The following is a 16037-nucleotide window of genomic DNA, read 5'->3' as shown; positions in this document are numbered from 1 at the left end:
CTATGACGAGAAAAGAGGCTAGATAGAACTGAATCCAGCAAGGAACCAGAGCCTGTGCCATCAGCGTCAGGCGTGAGTGAAATTGCAGCTTGCCCTCCGGCCCCTATTGCTGACGATCCTTCAGCTCTACCATCTCCCACCTCCTCTCCCTCCTCCAGTCAGTAACTCTTCTTCCCTGTTCACTCGATGCCAGCCCCTGGATGCCAGCTGTTGTACTGTACTTTTCAAGGTACTGTACTGTAAGTTTAAAAATGTTTACTTTTTGTGTTTGTTTGTTTGTATGTATTATCTGTGTGAAAAGTATTATAAATCTATTACAGTACAGTCCTATATAGCCGATCGTGTTAGCTGGGTACCTAGGCTAACTTTCTTGGACTTACAAACAAATTGGACTTAAGGATGCACTCTTGGAACAGAACTTGTTCGTATGTAGGGAACTTACTGTATAACCTTAAATGGGTCAGAACCATATTAAGTATCTAGGAAACTTCAGAACTCCACAAATTAAAAGTGTGTTATAGGGCTTCCCTGGTGGCGCAGTGGTTTAGAGTCCGCCTGCTGATGCAGGGGACACGGGTTCATGCCCCGGTCCGGGAAGATCCCACATGCTGCAGAGCAGCTGGGCCCGTGAGCCATGGCCACTGAGCCTGCGCGTCCGGAGCCTGTGCTCCGCAACGGGAGAGGCCACAACAGTTAGAGGCCCGCGTACCGCAAAAAAAAAAGTGTGTCATATATGAACACAAATTGTTTTTATTAATGAGGTTGAAAAGGGATTTGTCTGGAACAAATTTATGACCTCGTATAATCAAAATGATCACAGCCAAAGCAAAATGTTTAACAGAAATATAACTTTTATGTTAATAAGCACATTTGATAATTGTCCCAGGAAAGACTATAGGTAATTGCATGGAAGTATTTTTCAAGAGATCTATGATAGTCAGCATTTTAAATGTGCATGGAGACGTTTATCTCAGAGATTCAGCAAAGCAGCATCAACTCTTGTGTCAGAACAAAAGCATTCAGCTTCTGACTGTAGAAGATGCTGAGCATGTACTCCATTTGTAGTAAGACTATCTCAACTTTTTCTCTAAGATTTCCTAGAACCTTCTGGAGGCCTCATGCAATTTATACAGTCAGCCAACAAAAATTTATTGAGCCACTGTTATGTGCCAGGCACTTTCTAGGTGCTCTCTGTGTAGCAGAGAATGAATCAGGCGTAGAATCTGCTCTCAGGCAACAAGCTGTCCAGTGAGAAAATGTAGGCAATGAATCAATAAGCAGATATACATGTCTAGTTCTGATAAGTTCTACAAGGAAACATATGGCAGGGTAAAAAGATGGCCTGTTATAATGTGGGGTGCTAGTGCCTTTTTGGATCAGGTGTTCAGGGAAAGTCCAATAAAAAGTTGACCTATAAGCAGAGATATGAATCAAGTGAGGAAGTGAGTGAATGAAGATTTCTGAAGGAGGATCATTCTAGGGAGAGGGAATCATAAATGCAAAGGCCCAGAAAACAGGAGCTGTTGGCATATTAGAGGTCCAGCAAGGAGGCCAGAGTGCCTGGAGTAGAATGACCCAGGGAAAGAGTTGGGAGATGAAGTCAAGAGCGATGCAGGGGTCAGTCTCAGAGACCATGGTTAGGATTTGCTTCTGAAAGACAAACGAAGCCATCAGAAAGTTCTAAGCAGAGTGTGATGATCTGATTTTTTTTTTTTTTTTTTTTTGCCACGCCAGGGCAGTGACAGCACCAAGTCCTAACCACTGAACCACCAGGGAACTCCCTGAATCTTTTGAAAAATATTTATTTATTTATCTATCTATCTATTTGGCTGTGCTGGGTCTTAGTTGCAGCATGCGGGATCTTTAGCAGAGGCATGCAGGATCTTTTAGTTGTGGCATGTGGGCTCTTAGTTATGGCATGCAGGATCTAGCTACCTGAACAGGGATTGAACCTGGGCCTCCTGCATTGGGAGCGGAGAGTCTTAACCACTGGGCTACCAGGGAAGTCCCTCCCTGGATTTTCTTTTAAAAGAAATGTTCTGTTTGCTTTGTGGGGGACAATGAAGGAAACAGGAGACCGATGAGCAGGCTTTTGCAATAATCCAGGAGAAAAAGGTGGTAATGATGGAAATACAGAGAAATGGTCAGATTTTGAGTCTATTTTAATCAGAGATTATAATGGAGAAAACTCTAATTCAAAAAGATACATGCATCCCAGTGTTCAAAGCAGCACTATTTACAATAGCCAAAACATGGAAGCAACCTAAATGTCCACCAACAGATGAATGGATAAAGATATGGTACATATATACAATGGAATATTATAAAAAAGAATGAAATAATGCCATTTGCAGCAACATGGATGGACCTAGAGATTATCATACTTAGTGAAGTCAGAGAAATGTAAATATAATATGATGTCACATATGTGGAAGCTAAAATATAATACAAATGAATCTATTTACAAAACAGAAACAGACTCACAGACGTAGAAAACAAACTTATGGTTACCAAAGGGGAAGGTGTGGCGGGGTGGATAAATTAGAAGTTTGGGATTGGCAGATGCAAGCTACTGCATATTCCTCGGAGACGGGTAGCATGGGGATCAGATAGAACAACGCAGATTCATCCATAATCCCTTTCTGCTGTTCACCACAACCCATGATCCATCTGTGTAATTTTGGAACAGTCAGTGATTCCAGGTTTTAAATAGTTTGTAAATTTTCAGTTTCTACACACTTTATCATCCACTCGTGATTTTTTAATTAAAGTGTTTTAATTCCTTCCTCTGTTCAGCTGTTAGTGATGAGATCCATATATAGTTTTTTTTAACATCTTTATTGGAGTATAATTGCTTTACAATGGTGTGTTAGTTTCTGCTTTATAACAAATTGAATCAGTTATACATATACATATGTTCCCATATCTCTTCCCTCTTGTGTCTCCCTCCCTCCCACCCTCCCTATCCCACCCCTCCAGGTGGTCACAAAGCACCGAGCTGATCTCCCTGTGCTATGCGGCTGCTTCCCACTAGCTATCTATTTTATGTTTGGTAGTGTATATATGTCCATGCCACTCTCTCACTTCGTCCCAGCTTACCCTTCCCCCTCCTCGTGTCCTCAAGTCCATTCTCTAGTAGGTCTGCATCTTTATTCCCGTCTTGCCCCTAGGTTCTTCATGACCATTTTTTTTAAAGATACCATATATATGTGTTAGCATATGGTATTTGTTATTCTCTTTCTGACTTTTCACTCTGTATAACAGTCTCTAGGTCCATCCACCCCACTACAAAGAAACCAGTTTTGTTCCTTTTTATGGCTGAATAATATTCCATTGTTTATATGTGCCACATCTTCTTTATCCATTCATCTGTTGATGGACACTTAGGTTGCTTCCATCTCCGGGCTATTGTAAATAGAGCTGCAGTGAACATTTTGGTACATGATTCTTTTTGAATTATGGTTTTCTCAGGGTATATGCCCAGTAGTGGGATTGCTGGGTCATATGGTAGTTCTATTTGTAGTTTTTTAAGGAACCTCCATACTGTTCTCCACAGTGGCTGAACCAATTCACATTCCCACCAGCAGTGCAAGAGTGTTCCCTTTTCTCCACACCCTCTCCAGCATTTATTGTTTGTAGATTTTTTGATGATGGCCATTCTGACCGGTGTGAGATGATATCTCATTGTAGTTTTGATTTGCACTTCTCTAATGATTAATGATGTTGAGCATTCCTTCATGTGTCTGTTGGCAATCTGTATATCTTCTTTGGAGAAATGTCTATTTAGGTCTTCTGCCCATTTTTGGATTGGGTTGTTTGTTTTTTTGTTATTGAGCTGTATGAGCTGCTGGTATATTTTGGAAATTAATCCTCTGTCAGTTGCTTCATTTGCGAATATTTTCTCCCATTCTGAGGGTTGTCTTTTCGTCTTGCTTATGGTTTCCTTTGCTGTGCAAAAGCTTTTAAGTTTCATTAGGTCCCATTTGTTTATTTTTGTTTTTATTTCCATTTCTCTAGGAGATGGGTCAAAAAGGATCTTGCTGTGATTTATGTCATACAGTGTTCTGCCTATGTTTTCCTCTAAGAGTTTTACTGTGTCTGGCCTTACATTTAGGTCTTTAATCCATTTTAAGTTTATTTTTGTGTATGGTGTTAGGGACTGTTCTAATTTCATTCTTTTACATGTAGCTGTCCAATTTTCCCAGCACCACTTATTGAAGAGGCTGTCCTTTCTCCACTGTACATTCCTGCCGCCTTTATCAAAGATAAGGTGACCATATGTGCATGGGTTTATCTCTGGGCTTTCTATCCTGTTCCACTGATCTATATTTGTTTCTGTGCCAGTACCATACTGTCTTGATTACTGTAGCTTTGTAGTATAGTCTGAAGTCAGGGAGCCTGATTCCTCCAGCTCCGTTTTTCTTTCTCAAGATTGCTTTTGCTATTCGGGGTCTTTTGTGTTTCCATACAAATTGTGAAATTTTTTGTTGTAGTTCTGTGAAAAATGCCAGTGGTAGTTTGATAGGGATTGCATTGAATCTGTAGATTGCTTTGGGTAGTACAGCCATTTTCACAATGTTGATTCTTCCAAACCAAGAACGTGGTATATCTCTCCATCTATTTGTATCATCTTTAATTTCTTTCATCAGTGTCTTATAATTTTCTGCATACAGGTCTTTTGTCTCCTTAGGTTTATTCCTAGGTATTTTATTTTTTTTGTTGCCATATATAGTTTTATAAGCTTCTCCCTGTTTGTTTTTGGCTCATGAAATTTTTTGTTTGTTTGTCATGGAATGTAAGAGTGGAATATTAATACATTTCAGTTTCATTCTGTAATGTAAGGAATTTTTCAAAAATATTAAAAGATGGACTGGAGCTTTTTCTTTGTGAATAGAAAGTTGATGCCACAGTGAAAAACAATTTAAAAAAAACAATGAATAAATAAATAAAATAGAAATTATGAGATTTGCTCATAGAAACTATCTGGGGTGAAAAGGAAAGAAGGGAGTCGGGTCAATGCAATTGCTAAGAATTTCATGTTTAACTCTCTCTCTCTCACACTCTCAGTTTCTTTTTCTTCAATAGAGTCATCTTTTATGTCCCTCCAAGCACTCAGCACCCTAACACTAGTTTTTAGTTGCCTAAAGTACTTACCATGCCCCCTAGTCCTACAAATGCAGCCTCCAATCCAACTTTACCATTTTTACTGTTTACTTTTTCCTACAAAACTCCTCTGCAGCCCCCGCTTCCTGCCTGTTCCCTGTTCAGTGCTCACGCTGCCATCTCATTCAAAACCCCTAAGCCCTGAGACTTTTTCATTTATGTGTTAAGCAGGAAATATCTGATGTAATTAATTTATATTGAGATAGAAATGACTAATAGCCTGAATTAAAATAATTTTCTTCTCAGGGAAGTTATTTTAAAGAGCTTAGAAATCACTCAAATGATTCCTTTTTTTTCTGCGGTGAATAGTCTTAAGTGGTGACGGTTCTATGATTACCTTCAAATTACACTTAGTTGATGGTTGCCCACCACCCACGCAGGTCTTATGCTGACTTTCTCAGGGCTCAGGCTTTATAAAAAAGGAAGGTACAAAGAACTGAATCATTATCTTTAAAGAGCAACTCCATCACAGCTTGCTTATCATTGTTAATAAATGAAGAAAAGAGGTGAAAATGTGAAAAAGCTCACAAGAAATGCTGAGATTTTGTCCCTGTTTGAAGCTAGCAGTTTTGAAGTCCTCTGACAGCAGCCTGTCTTGGTATAGGTGCCCAGGGAAAGGCTCAGCATTTAACCTGCTATATCATCTGAGTTGGGGTGATACTAGGGTCTCCCTTCATTTTGTCACCTTGAATTATCCATTGACATGGCTGCTGTTTACTTTCTATTATTCTCTTTTTGTAGAGTAAGTGTCTTGATGGGGGTGGAGTGGGGAAGAATCTGGATATCTTCACTTCAAATTTGGCTCAGCCATATATATATATATATATATATATATATATAATATATATATATAGAGAGAGAGAGAGAGAGAGAGAGAGAGAGTGTTATAGTTATTTAAGGCAAAAAAGATCATAATAAAACTAAAAACAATCCTATTACTTGCTGTCTCTTTTCATTAGGGAAAATATGAACAAATAAAATCTTATAGGTTTTGTAACTGGATTCAGGTATCCACTGAGTAACTAGACATAAAAGAGCTAGAGGCAGTTTCATCCACTTCAATTCTGTCATAGCAATAAAAGCATATATTCTTAGAACCACACATCATCTCAACTGGAGGGTAGTTATTAGAAGAAAAGTGCTATGTCAGATTGCTGGTTGCCAATTTAATATCCACTCTGACTCTCTCTCTTAGGTACAAATCCCCAAATTTATTTGGGGAAATAATAGAGCTAGCCAGAAAATTATATTTCCTCGCCTATTATGCTTCTAGGTTTGGCCAAGTGACTAAAACCTGTGACTAAAACAAGTGACTAAAACCAAGTGACTAAAACCAATGAAAAATAGATGGAGTTGTTGGGAGGAAATTTTAGAAAAGCTCCTACAAAGGGAAACAGACAGCTTGTAAATACTCCTTTTGTGTTTTCCACTTTGTGCTTTTCAACCTTGAATTTGATGAAATTACTAGAGCCCTAGCAGCCATCGTTGATCACAAGGCAACCTTGAGGATAGAAACCACTTGCTAAGGATATCATAGCAAAAGAGAGGCGGACACTATATCCTGATGATTATGGGTCCTCTATGCCAGTGCTGCATTGACTATTTTTAGACTTCTTTTATGAAGCAGAAAGATAAACTTGTAGATCTTTTAAGTCACTATTATTAAAAGTCACTGTTACGAGCAGCCGCATGTAATTCCTAAATGATACAATGATTTACAGCATACTAACTTGTCTTTGGAAGCCAAGAAGATTTTGGCAAACTGTAATAAACTAAAATGTATATTTTTTCTGCTTCCTTCCTCAGCTACTCCTGCCATTGCCTAATGAACTCATGAACGAAGTGGCCATGGTGGCAGAGATGGAGGTTATGCGTGGGCTCAGCAACATGGACTTACACTCACCCAGGCTGACCTCAGCCCCTGCTGAGTGCCCCATCTGTCAGCACCAGAAACTACTGAGTCTCTGATAGGCACCATCCCCAGGGTCATCAGCCAGCTGTCTGGTGTCAGGTTGATTATATTGGACTGCTTTCATCATGGAAGGGGCAGTGCTTTATTCTTAATGGAATAGACTTTGGGTATGGATTTTTCTTCTCTGCACAAAATGCTTCTAGCAAAACTATCATCCAGAGGCTTACAGGATCCCTTATCCACCATCACGGTTTTGTGTGCAGCCTTGCTTCTGATCAAGGAACTCACTTCCTTGCAAATAAAGTGTGGCAATGGGCCCATGCCTGGAATTCACTGGTCTAACCATGTTCTTCATCATCCTGAAGCAACTGGTTTGCCAGAATGGTGGAATGGCCTTTTGAAGATGCAATTATAGCACCAGCTAAGTGGCAATTCAGCCGGCCTTCCATATCCATTGGTTCAACATTCATGGGTTCAATGAGCTGTGGATAAAAGATATTCAAAAAAAATTCCAAAAAGTTCCAAAAAGCAAAACTTGAATTTTCCATGCCAGAAACTATTTACATAACATTTGGATTGTATTTACAACTATTTTCATAGTATTTACATTGTAGTAGGTATTATAAGTAATTTAGAGATGATTTAAAATATACAAGAGGATTTGTGTAGGTTACATTCAAATACTATGCCATTTTACATAAGGAACTTGAGCAACTGTGGATTTTGATATCTGCAGGGGTCATGGAACCAATCCTGTGCAGATACCAAGGGACAAGTGTAACTTGCAGGACTAAGCAAAGCCCTCCAGGAGGCTGTATGTGCTCTAAGTCAGCATTCAATATATGGTGCTGGTTCTCCCTTAGCCAATATTCATAAACCCAGGAATGGAAATGGGAATGGCTCCTCTCACTATTACCTCTGGTGATACACTAGCAAAGTGTTTGCTTTGCATCCCTGTCACTTAAGGCTCTGTTGGTCTAGAGGCCCTAGTTCCAAAGAGAGGAATGCTTTCACCAGGGAACCCAACAACAATTCCTCAGAATTGGAAGTTGAGACTGTTGCCTGGCCACTCTGGGTGCCTCCTGCCACTGAATAAGCAGGCAGGCAACGGGGGTGGTTTACTCTGGCTGGGGTGATTAGTCCTGATCACCAAGGGGAAATTGGGTTGCTACTACCATACAATGTGGGTAAGGAGGAGAGTGTCTGGAATACAGCAGATCCTCTAAAGTACCTCTTGGTGCTCCCACATCCTATGATTAAAGTTAGTGGAAAACTACAACAGCTTAATTCAGACAGGGCTCTAATAGCCCAGACCCTTTAGGAATGAAGTTTTGGGTCACTCCACCAGGTAAAGAACCAAAAGAAATGAGGTGCTTGTTGAGGACAAAGGAAATAGTTTTAACTATCCACTATGACCACATGACCATTGCAGAAATGAGGACTATATGACTTATGAGTATTTCTTCCTTATTTTAATATTTTTATTTAATAGTTTAATTATATATATAATGTAATAATTTAATACTTTCATTTCTTTTCCTCTGACACCCCCTTATCATCTAACATAAGACCTGTTAATAATTGTTAACTTTATATCATATTTGAGTTACATGACACAAAACAGGAAGTATGTATCAACAGGGGAAAGAATGAAAATCAACCAAAGACACTAAAGAAACTCCGTCCTCTCCTGGGAAAAGGAGTGGCATGTTTTCAGTTTTATGTAGCATAGTCTTTATTCGGCAATTAAGTATGGTTCAAGGAGATGTGCTTGAGTTCAAAGTCAACAAGAATGGACTGTGGTAGCTTTGTAGTGTGTCAGTTAGGCTAAGTTCAACTACATTTCCCAGAATCCATTCTCTTGTTTCTGGTCAGGTTGGGCCACAAGTATATTCCACATCAATTGTATCAGTTGTCTACCGTTGTAACTCAATCCTTAATGTACCTATGGTTGGCAGAAAAATGGAGACCCAAGGATGTCCATATTCTAATTCTTGGAATCTGTAACATGTTATATTACATAGCAAAGGAGAATTAAGGCTGCAGATAGAATTAAGTTGCTAATCAGGTGACCTGAAAATAGGGAGATTAGCCTAGATTATCAGGGTGGGTTTGATGTTATCACAAGGGTTCTTAAAAGTGAAAGTCGGAGGCAGAAGATGAATCACTGTCAGGGTGATTTGATATGAGAAAAACTTGACCAGACATTGCTGGCTTTGAAGGTAGAGGGGACCATGAGTCAAGGAATGTGGGTGACCTCTAGAAACTGGAAAAGGCTAGAATATGGATTATCCTCTAGAGCCTCCAGGAGGGAACTCAGCCCTGTTGACACCCTGATTATAGCCCAGTGAGACCCATGTTGGATTTCTGAACTGCAGACCCATGAGAAAATAATAGTGCTGTTTCAAGCCACTAAATTTGTGGAACTTTGTTACAGCAGCAATAGGAACCTAATACAGTATACTTTATTGATAGTCCTCCATTCCGTGCCTCACTATTCAGATAAACTAATTGTACCCAAATCCTTGTCTCAGGTCTGCTTTCAGGAAATCTAAACTAAGACACTCCCCCTCCTCAACGAATTCTACTAAAATGACCAAGGATATGTAAAAATAGGATGTAATCTGTATAATGATTGGGAAATAGGATAGGTATTATTAGTAACAGGCCAAAAATGCATTGTGCAAATTGGCTCAGATTGAGGCAAGTATAAATACCACAAATACCACACATTTCAACAAAATTGACTAGCAAGTAAAAGAAGTAAGCAATTACTATTACTCCACAGAACCAGGAAAATCTCCTCCTCTGAGAAGGAGAGGATATAAAAAAGGGGCTTCCAGGATAAAGTAGGTGTGATGAAAGTCAAAGTACACAAGGATTCGTTCGAAAATTCTTCAGAAAGATCAGCGAAATATAGCATTCATTCTCAGCTTTCTCTTGGTGCAAACAAAAGAAAGTAAAAATGCTATTATATGTATTTTTTATGTATTCTTATATGGATGAATCTCTCAGAAGGAGAAGGTTGGGCTCCTACAACCTACCCACAAAAATTAGAACAAAATAATTCAGAGAAGAAACAGTTCCTTTTGTTTTAAGTTGACTTCTTACTAATGGTATTAGGGTTCTCCAGAGAAAACAGAAGCAACAGGATATGTATGTATGTAAGTATATGTGTGTATATATTCATACACACACACACACACACACACACACACATATATATATATATATATAGAGAGAGAGAGAGAGAGAGAGAGAGAGAGAGAGATTTTATGGAATTGAGTCACATGATTGTGGAGACCTGGTAAGTCCAAAATCTTCTGGGTAGGCCAGCAGGCTGGAGACCCAGGAAAGAGTTGCAGTTTGAGTCCAAAGGCCATCAGCTGGCAGAATTCCCTCTTGCTTAGGGGAAGTCAGTCTTCCGTTCCACGAAGGCTTTAACTGATTGGATAAGGCCCACCCATATTATGGAAGGCAGCCTGCTTTACTCAAAATCCATCAATTTAAATGTTAATCTCATCCCAAAACACCTTTACAGAAACATCCAGAATAATGTTTGACCAAATATCTGGACACCATGGCCCAGCCAAGCTGACACATAAAATTAACCATCACAGCAGTTCCCAAGCTGCTTCCTGCGAAGGAAGTTCTTCCAGGGAAAATGGAGTCTGTCCTGACAAAAGACAACCACGTTCCCAGCGTGAATGAGCTAAACTGTGGAGGAGGCTACTTGAAACCAATTAAATCCTACAAAGGCTGTTTGAGCTGAATCCATCAGGACTCACACATGCAGCCACTGAAAGGTAACTATTTGGGAAATCAATTAACTTTCCTGTCATGAGGCTTTTCTCTCCAAAGCTCACTCACCACTCCATGTAGACGATTTAATTCAACCTGTAACAAAATATAGCTACAGCAAATAGAAGTACTTTCATGTTCCCACTTTCTGGGACTAGAAGATTTGGATTCTGACACAGAATCCATCTGAAATCTCAGTACTCAAAGAACTTGCAGTTCCTTGGTAAAGCTCAGGCTATAAAGAAAAACCACTAGACTTTTTTTTTTTTTGCGGTACGCGGGCCTCTCACTGTTGTGGCCTCTCCTGTTGTGGAGCACAGGCTCCGGACGTGCAGGTTCAGCGGCCATGGCTCACGGGCCTAGCCCGCGGCATGTGGGATCTTCCCGGACCGGGGCACGAACCCGTGTCCCCTGCATCGGCAGGCGGACTCTTCAACCACTGCGCCACCAGGGAAGCCCCCAAACCACTAGACTTTTGAAAATACTCTGAGCAAAATAAAAGAGCCACTTGGGGATTCAGATATCCATGTGAAACTGTCTTATACCAAGAAAAGTTAAGTTTAAAAAAAAGTTTAATTTGCATCCTCAGTAAGACTTGTTGGAATTCTGTGCTCATGGAAAGAACATAATATAACATTAAGAAAGATTGCATTCAGATAAAAACTAGGATTACTACATTTAAACATGTAATAGAGGCAGTAAAGAGAAGACTGAAAAATGCAAAAGGAAAAGAATAAATGGTTTTCAGAACAATTAAGAAAAGGATGAAGAGATGAAGAAATAAAGCTTATGACTAAAATGAATAAAAATATAACGATATGTTTTCTCTTATATTTACCCCAAAATCGGATGATGCAAATTAAATGCAGTAGAAATTTCAAGCAAATATTGTTTGCTGTTCCAGATCCACTCAACACCTTTTTCCACCCTGTGCTTTTTCCTAGGAGGCTGACCTTTACAGATGGCTTCCAGGGGCTTCTCATTGGGTTGTCTAGGAGAGGCACTGGCAGGAGATGGCAATGTGGGAGGAGAGGAAGGCCCAGATATCCATCCCTCCAGCTGGCCATTAGTTAGCAGTGGCCTCTCCTAGAGACACTGACCCAGCTGTGCTCCACAGCTCTTTCTAAGTCCTGGAAACCACTCCTTCCCTCTACCTTTTCAGCCCCAGGGGTGATAATGAATCCCCAGCTGTTTTACTCTAAGTGCTTCATCATCCTTTTGGTTTTCTTTAACCCTTTCTATACCTTTGTAACTCATTAAACTCTGCTCAGTTACTTTATTTGAGAATCCCATCATTTTTATGCTACTGGGATCCTGACTGATATAAGCACTAATTAAAAAAAAAATAGCAAGAATAGAGGAAAAACTTGAGGCTTTAGACCAGAGTGGCCCATCTAGTTGAAGAAGATAATGAGATTCTTGTTCTGAAATGAAAAAAAAAATTCCCTAGGATAGAGGAAAGGGCAGAAAAATAAGTTGATAAAGTAATTTTAAAAAGTCAGGCTGGGGCTTCCCTGGTGGCGCAGTGGTTGAGAGTCCGCCTGCCGATGCAGGGGACGCGGGTTCATGCCCCGGTCCGGGAAGATCCCACATGCCGCAGAGCGGCTGGGCCCGTGAGCCATGGCCGCTGAGCCTGCGCGTCCGGAGCCTGTGCTCTGCAACGGGAGAGGCCACAACAGTGAGGGGCCCGCGTACCAAAAAAAAAAAAAAAAAAAAAAGTCAGGCTGGTATCAGATCTTTCTTCTGTAATACTAATTTTCAGAAGACACTGAAGCAGCATCAAAAAAATTTTGAGAGCCTGCCTAAGCTACAGTTCATGGAACAGAAAGTCATTTACAAACATGCAAGAACTTAGAAAGTGTACCATCCACAAATAGCTCTGAGCAATGTTTTCAGAAAAAAGATAAAGTCCAACAAACCAAAAAGCAAATCACAATATATAATTCCAATTGAGGGAAATGTGATTTAAAAGCAATTGTAGTTACTACTGAGATCAGTAATATTTATGTTCAATGTTGAAATAATCGTTAACATGGTTGTGAAATGTAACAAATGTCAACCAATTTTGGAAAGACAAGATATACAATTATAGAATAAATTAACCTAGTTCTAATATCACAGATTATTCCAACAAAAATGGCAAAGGAAGGGATAAAACTAAAATGCACTAGTATTTCTTTATTTTTTCTGTTTAAATGAAAAAAAATTGAGTCCATTATTTTTTAGTTGTTTCAAAGGAAAAGTATATTTTAACATGTAATTACAAAAAAAGTTAAATAAAACTTCTAAATCACTAATGATAAGAACGACCAAGTTATAGTAAAAAAAATCTGAAAGAACATGCAGTAAAATATTGACAATGCTTACTCCTGAATTGTGAGATCTTGGAGATTTTTATTTTTTGCTCATCTATATTTCTATTTTTCTATAACGCACATACATCTACTAGTGTAGAAACAAACCCTTATACAAATGTCCATATCTTACAAAATGAAATTAAACTCTAATGCTTTTAATTTCTTGAAATTTGTTTATCTCCTGTTTTTTTTCTCAGAAGTATTTGACATATAGACACTACTATATAAAAAACAGATCACCAACAAGGACCTACTGTATAGCACAGGGAACTATACTCAATACTCAATATTTTGCAGTAACCTATAAGGGAAGAGAATCTGAAGAATTATATATATATGTATATATATATGTGTGTGTGTGTGTGTGTCTGAATCACTGTTGTACACCTGAAACTAACATGATATTGTAAGTCAACTATACTTCAATGAAAAAAATGCAAACAAACAAAAAAAGTATTTCAGGCAGTTAACAAATGGACTTAACATGTGAGTAAGACAGATAATGGGTCTGGATCAAATTGGGCAATTTTTTTTTTGTACATTCCTGGGAACTTAACAGCAAGAAGGAATCCCAAGCATAAGTAAACATACTAACTAATAGAATCATTTCAAAATGTATGAAAATGTCCTAGAAATAACTAAAGTCAACAAAATGTTTTTTAATAATCAATAACCCCAAGTGCTATTTAACTTCTGAGAGACCTTAGTAGTGTACATCTTTTGAGTTTTCTACTCAACTCTCCCTTTTCTAAGAGATTCTGTCCCCTCATACACATGGTGGCAGTGGGCGTGGCCACATGCCATGTTGTTGCAGGGGTTACCTGAACCTAGCTGGGATTCTAGACATGGGTCTGAGAGACCCAGACCACCCTCTCTAGTGGCTTTACCTATTAAAAACACACTATTGGGACTGTTGGTGGCCATGTTCCTCTTGTGGATTGTGCAGCTGAGGGAGCTGGTTTGCAGAGATAGAAAAGAACGAAGAGAGGCAGAGCAGAGGTGAAGATAATTGATGATACACTAGCTTCTTGCTCCAGTTTTTGCCTGCACTCCAGCCATGTTCTTGTCCTTGGGATCTCAGAGCCACCTCAGTATCCTGAGGTAGTATCCTGCAGTAGTTCAGATCATGAGCTGTGACATTAGATTGCCTGGATTTGAAGCTTCGTTACTAGCTATTGGGACCATTTGCAAGTTCCACTATCACTTTAAGCCTTGGTTTCTTCATCTCTAAAAGGGAGATATTAGGCCCTATTTTATAGGATCATGGTGTTATATGAATTAATACATTTTAAATGTTTGATATAAAATAAGTGCTGAATATTAACTGTTTATTATATTAAGGGCTATATTAATAAATTATATTAATAAATTATACAATATTATATAATATTATGATAACTATTAATTAACTATTTATATCCTTATAATAAATTTATTTTTCTGCTTAAATATTTACTATCAAAGGCCCATCCAGATCTGCAATTCCTTTTGGGAAGAATGATTTCAAAACTTTGGGCTGGTGATGGTGGGGAGGTGGAAGAAGAAGAAGCATAGTAAATAGTTAAGAGTATGAGCTTCTTGGTCAGTGAGCACAGTATTTAGGTCCTATTTTTGCCTTTTACTAGTCATGGGACCTTAGGAAAATTACTGAGCATTAAATTCCTTATTCGTAAAATTTGTGTAATACATCTGGCTCATAGAGAAGTTGTAAAAATTTTTCAATGAGACTATATGCCAGGTATCTGGCACATAGGAATACCAAATAAATATTTTATTATTTTAGTTATTATTACTAACTCCACATGCAGGTGACCAGCACATCAAGCGGCTAAGTTAAAATCAGAGAGATAAGGGGTATACAAAGACTCATACTGTCAACTAAAAAATAATGCAGGAGGCTGCAAATAAGAAAACAGTTTATTTGGGGTTTTAAGAATTGCAATTCAGGGCTTCCCTGGTGGTGCAGTGGTTGAGAGTCCACGTACCGATGCAGGGGACACGGGTTCATGCCCCGGTCCGGGAAGATCCCACATGCCGCGGAGCGGCTGGGCCCGTGAGCCATGGCCGCTGAGCCTGCACGTCCGGAGCCTGTGCTCCACAACGGGAGAGGCCACAACAGTGAGAGGCTGGCGTACCACAAAAAAAAAAAGAATTGAAATTCAGAAGACACAGATTCGGGTAACCTGGAAAGAGCGTTCCAAGGATGTGTTCTAAATGGCTCCATTTTTAGAGAGCTCTCTTAGCCATCCCATACCAACTCCATTTTGATTTTCCTTTCATAACACCTTGTCAAGAGACATGTGATTAATCAACATGCACCTTTTCCCTAATTCAGAATGTCCCAGCCACAGTTTGCTCGTCTTACAAATGTATTACTTTAATTTCTTGCGATCTTAGATTGTTACTGGGTATAGTAATAAGATTTCTGCTTCAGTGATATCTTAAATCCAGTAGGGACTACTGAAGTTAATTTTAGCCAATTAACAAGTGTTATGTATTTAAAGTGAGGACCTAAGATCCACAAAGCAAATTAAAAACCTAGAAACCTTACTATCTTCTTGTTTAAAGTCCTTATATTTTATAAGAAAGGAGTTGAAGAGTTGCGTAAATATTTAAAAATAAACGTTATGAAGCTTTACTTTGTTTTTCTGCTAGCAGACTTTTCCAGGCCCCTACTGAAACTTCACCTTAATAGGTGCCCCAATAAATATTTGCAGAATGAATGAATGAACATATTATTATCAGAGCAAACCAAATCAATAAACATGAGGTCAGTGAAGAAATATCTTCAATCACTGATTCAT

General features: G+C 39.0%; 1 long non-coding RNA gene across 1 annotated transcript in view; it reads left to right on the top strand.

Annotated features, from left to right (window-relative positions):
- Positions 1 to 15385, top strand: part of LOC117197983 (uncharacterized) — a 243585-nt gene extending 228200 nt beyond the window's left edge. The window contains exons 5-6 of the long non-coding RNA XR_007474847.1: positions 6970 to 10881; positions 11821 to 15385. This is a non-coding gene — a long non-coding RNA (uncharacterized LOC117197983). The remainder of the gene's footprint in view (positions 1 to 6969; positions 10882 to 11820) is intronic.
- The last annotated feature ends 652 nt before the right edge of the window (positions 15386 to 16037 follow it).

The sequence above is a fragment of the Orcinus orca genome, chromosome X (genome assembly GCF_937001465.1).
Source record: "Orcinus orca chromosome X, mOrcOrc1.1, whole genome shotgun sequence".
NCBI classification, from domain to species: domain Eukaryota; kingdom Metazoa; phylum Chordata; class Mammalia; order Artiodactyla; family Delphinidae; genus Orcinus; species Orcinus orca.
This window is presented reverse-complemented; position numbering and strand designations above follow the sequence as displayed.